The sequence below is a fragment of the Aquarana catesbeiana genome, linkage group LG01 (assembly GCF_042186555.1).
Source record: "Aquarana catesbeiana isolate 2022-GZ linkage group LG01, ASM4218655v1, whole genome shotgun sequence".
NCBI lineage: Eukaryota > Metazoa > Chordata > Amphibia > Anura > Ranidae > Aquarana > Aquarana catesbeiana.
The window spans coordinates 909101054-909105641 of record NC_133324.1 but is presented as its reverse complement, the minus strand read 5'-3'; the positions used below and the strand labels follow the sequence as shown (position 1 = coordinate 909105641).

Below are 4588 nucleotides of genomic sequence, written 5' to 3'. Positions count from 1 at the left end.
TCTGGGGTCCCTCGGCGCCTCTTGTGGCTCCTCCCCGCAATAGATAACCCCCTAGGAGAAGTGATCTCCCAAGGGGGTTACCTTGCGGGTGTGCTCCCGAGTCATTCATTCTACGTCTATAGAAGCCGAATGTATGACTCAGCCTGCCCCCAGGCGCCCGCGTCATTGGATTGACTGCAGCGGGAGCCAATGGCTGCACTGCTATCAACCTATGCAATCAAAGCCGGGACTCCGTGGAGAGGAGGACGGCATGTTCCTGCCGAAGAAGATGAAGGAGCTCAAGTGGGGACAGCACGGTAGCAGCCAGACCTACTCACCATGTGAAATAGCACACGCCTGCGTGAAGGGATGCCCACTGGGCTTCGCACGCCTGGAGTGGAAGGTGTGGCGCCGATGCACGGTGAAATCGCCCGCCCAATCCCCCATCCCCATAATGTGTGGGATGGAGGGGAGAGGGAAGGCATGCAGCATGCATCGCAGCTCCCGTGCAAACAAAACACCGGCCAACCTGTCGGCTGCAGAACACACTGAACCAATTCAGCTCAAAGGAGTAGAGACTCAGGCGTGTGCTATTTCAGCTTGGCTGACACATGGTGAGTAGGTCTGGCTGCTGCCGTGCTGTCTCTCCCTTGTCATGCCAGTGTGACGCTGGATGTGAGCCTGGCCGTTGGGCTCACCCTGCAGTTCCCCTTCAGTGACCTTTTCTCAGCAGTCCCACATTGCACTTAATTTTTGGTTCATATCCCATTAGGACCTACATGGGTAAATACATAGCAAGAAAGAGTGTCTATGACACTCTATATGAATTCCCCTGATTATGTTTAAGAAAAGACTGGATAATGTACTGTACTGTATATGAAAAGATAAAAAGCCTATAGTGTAAGGAGAACGTACAATCTGTGAATTTGCATTCTTCCTGTTTTGCATAGTGATACTCTGAGGTTTTCCCTCATATGATATAACCCGCTGGTCTTCACCATTAATGATCAGTGACAGTCCAGACACACCAAGATGCTTCCTCCGACATGTCTACTCTGTGTCTTGTATCTTTACATACAAGGTGCTGGATTCTCTTATGTTTCTTTTATTTCTCATTGTTATCTACATTATGTTTTTAATAGCACCACTAAATAATAGTTTACTTTTACATAATTAGAAACATGTTTCAATATCATTTCTGGTAAAATCATTTTACTGGTCTGTTTTACAGCTTCCAGAGGAGACAAAGTGATGACTCAGACTCCGAATTATATTTCTAAGTCAGCGGGAGACACAGTCACCATCTCATGTAAATCTAGTGAAAGTCTCTTATACAGTGCAAATGGAAAAGATTACTTAGCTTGGTACCAGCAGAAACCAGGACAACCTCCAACACTGATTATCACCTGGGCCAGAACTCGCGAGGCCGGGACTCCCGACCGGATCAGCGGATCTGGATCTGGGTCTGATTTCACTCTCACAATCACCGGGGTAAAAGAAGAAGATGAGGCCGATTATTACTGTCAGCAGCATTATGATTTCCCTCTCACACAGTGATACAGAGCGGTACAAAAACCTCCTTCCTCTTTTTTGCTGCTTTTCCTATCAAGATAAATACAAAATAAATGTATTACTGGGTTTATGGATTCTTCATATCTGTTTCCAGTGACATGTATTTGAATTACTGAACTGGCATCAACATTGTTGCAGGAGTAAGCATTTTACTAATGGTGGTCATACACACTTCATTTTTTTATCCAATTAATGTACGATTCCACAAAAAACAACTGAAACCTCAAATTATTATTATACAGGATTTATATAGCGCCAACAGTTTGTACAGCACTTTACAACATGGGGGCAGACAGTACAGTTACAATACAACCCAATACAGGAGGAATCAGAGGGCCCTGCTCGGTAAAGGTTAGGTTATTCGTTAGGTTATTTAGGATATAATTGACTAGCCATACTTTCCTTGCCAATCAATGTAAACTCAATTTTGATCAGATTCAAGCAAATCAAGTTGAACAGCCAGGGCAGAAAATGATCAATCATTTTGTATCAATCGGCAGCACCCATACTTTGCTCATGAATACCATCATATTTCCATATATCAGATTACGAGATTGCATGGTGGAAACATGGAGGAGCAATCGTAATGATCCTTGAAGTGATTGTAAAGTCCCGTTTTATTTTTCTTTAACCACTTCCCGCCCGGCCTATAGCAGAATGATGGTCAGGCGGTGGTTTTGTTATCCTGGCTGGGCGTCATATGACATCCAGCAGGATAACATGCCGGCACGCGCCTGCGGGGGGTGCGCACCGATCGGTGGTGCTGTGAGTCAGTCTGACACACCGCATCTCCGATCGTGGTATTGAACCTCTGATGAAGGCTCCTTACCACGTGATCAGCTGTGATCAATCACAGCTGATCATCACGTTAACCAGGGAGTGCCAATAAATGGCATTCCTCGGTTCGCACTGACATGAAGAGCGACCGGCGGCTCTCCCTGTCAGAGGGGGGAGGGGGGTCTGTGCTGATAATCAGCACATTGATTATCAGCACAGCCCCCAACAGATGTGCCACCACAGCTGCCAGTTAGTGCCCATCAGCTGCCAGTCTGTGCCCCATCAAGAACGCCTGTCAGTACCATTCAAAGTGCCAATCAGTGCCCATAACAGTGCCAATCAGTGCCCATAAATGTGCCAATCAGTGCCCCATCAGTAATACCTGTCAGTGCCCTTCAGATGCCAATCAGTAATGCCTGTCAGTAGCTCCTCATCAGTGCTGCCTATCCAGTGCCCACCTATCAGTGCCCATCAGTGCCACCTATCAGTGCCCATCAGTGCCACCTATCAGTGCCACCTATTAGTGCCCATGAGTGCCGCCTATCAGTGCCTATCAGTGCCTAGCAGTGCCGACTATCAGTGCCCATCAGTGCCGCCCATCAGTGCCACCTATTAGTGCCCATCAGTGCTGCCTATCAGTGCCCATCAGTGCTGCATATCAGTGCCCATCAGTGCCACCTATCAGTGCCCATCAGTGCTGCATATCAGTGTAGCCTAATGGTGCCCATCAGTGCTGCTTATAAGTGTCCATCAAGTCTACATATTAGTGCCTCCTCATCAGTGCCCATCATTGCCACCTTATCAGTGCCATCTCATCAGTGACCATCATTGCCACCTCATCAGTGCCCGTCAGTGAAGGAGAAAACACAATTTTAAAACAGAAACAAGGGGACCCCCAGATCCCGCCCCCCCTCGTGTGAAATGGTAAGGGGGTACTTTACCCCTACCATTTCACAAAAAAACTGTCAAAAATGTTAAAAATGACAACTGACAGTTTTTGACAATTCCTTTATTTAAAGTCTTCTATTTTCCATCTTCTTTCTTCTATCTTCCTTCGGTTTCTTCCTCCATCTTCTTCTTCCTCCGATCCTCTGCTTCTTTCTCCGGTGTTCTCGTCCGGCATCTCCCTCTGCAGCATCTTCTTCTCTTCGTCTTCTTCTCTTCATCTTCTTCTCTTCATCTTCTTTTCGGGCCGCTCCGCATCCATGATTGGATGGGAGGCTCCCGCTGTGTGACGCTTCTCTCTTCATCTTTTTCTCTTCATCTTCTTCTCTTCATCTTCTTGTCTTCATCTTCTTTTCGGGCCGCTCCGCATCCATGATTGAATGGGAGGCTCCCGCTGTGTGACGCTTCTCGTCTTCTGACGGTTCTTAAATAATGGAGGACGGGGTCACCCGGTGACCCTGCCCCCCTCTGACGCACGGGGACTTGACGGGGACTTCCCTGTGGCATTCTCCGTGACGTCAGAGGGGGCGGGGTAACCGGCTGGCCCCGCCCGTCGTTATTTAAGAACCGTCAGAAGACGAGAAGCGTCACACAGTGGAAGCCTCCCATCCAATCATGGATGCGGAGCGGCCCGAAAAGAAGATGAAGAGAAGAAGATGAAGAGAAGAAGATGAAGAGAAGAAGATGAAGAGAAAAAGATGAAGAGAAAAAGATGAAGAGAAAAAGATGAAGAGAAAAAGATGAAGAGAAAATGATGAAGAGAGAAGCGTCACACAGCGGGAGCCTTCCATCCAATCATGGATGCGGAGCAGCCCGAAAAGAAGATGAAGAGAAGAAGATGAAGAGAAGAAGATGAAGAGAAGAAGATGCCACGGAGAAGAAAATGCCGCGGAGAAGAAAATGCCGCGGAGGGAGATGCTGGATGAGAACACCGGAGAAAGAAGCAGAGGATCGGAGGAAGAAGAAGATGGGGAAAGAAACCGAAGGAGGATAGAAGAAAGAAGATAGAAGATGGAAAAAAGAAGACTTTAAATAAAGGAATTGTCAATAACTGTCTCTTGTCATTTTTAACATTTTTGACACTTTTTCTGTGAAATGGTAGGGGTAAAGTACCCCCTTACCATTTCACACGGGGGGGGCTAGGATCTGGGGGTCCCCTTGTTAAAGGGGGCTTCCAGATTCCGATAATCCCCCCGCCCGCAGACCCCCACAAAGACCGGCCAAGGGTTGTGGGGATGAGGTCCTTGTCCTAATCAACATGGGGACAAGGTGCTTTGGGGCCACTACCCCAAAGCACCCTTCCAATGTTGAGGGC

The 4588-nt window shown here is 47.7% G+C and overlaps 1 long non-coding RNA gene across 1 annotated transcript; it reads left to right on the top strand.

Moving 5' to 3' along the window:
- The first annotated feature begins 955 nt into the window (after positions 1-955).
- LOC141125889 (uncharacterized) lies at positions 956-1469 on the top strand. Its single transcript, XR_012241402.1, has 2 exons — positions 956-1060; positions 1211-1469. It is a non-coding gene; the product is annotated as an uncharacterized lncRNA (long non-coding RNA).
- The last annotated feature ends 3119 nt before the right edge of the window (positions 1470-4588 follow it).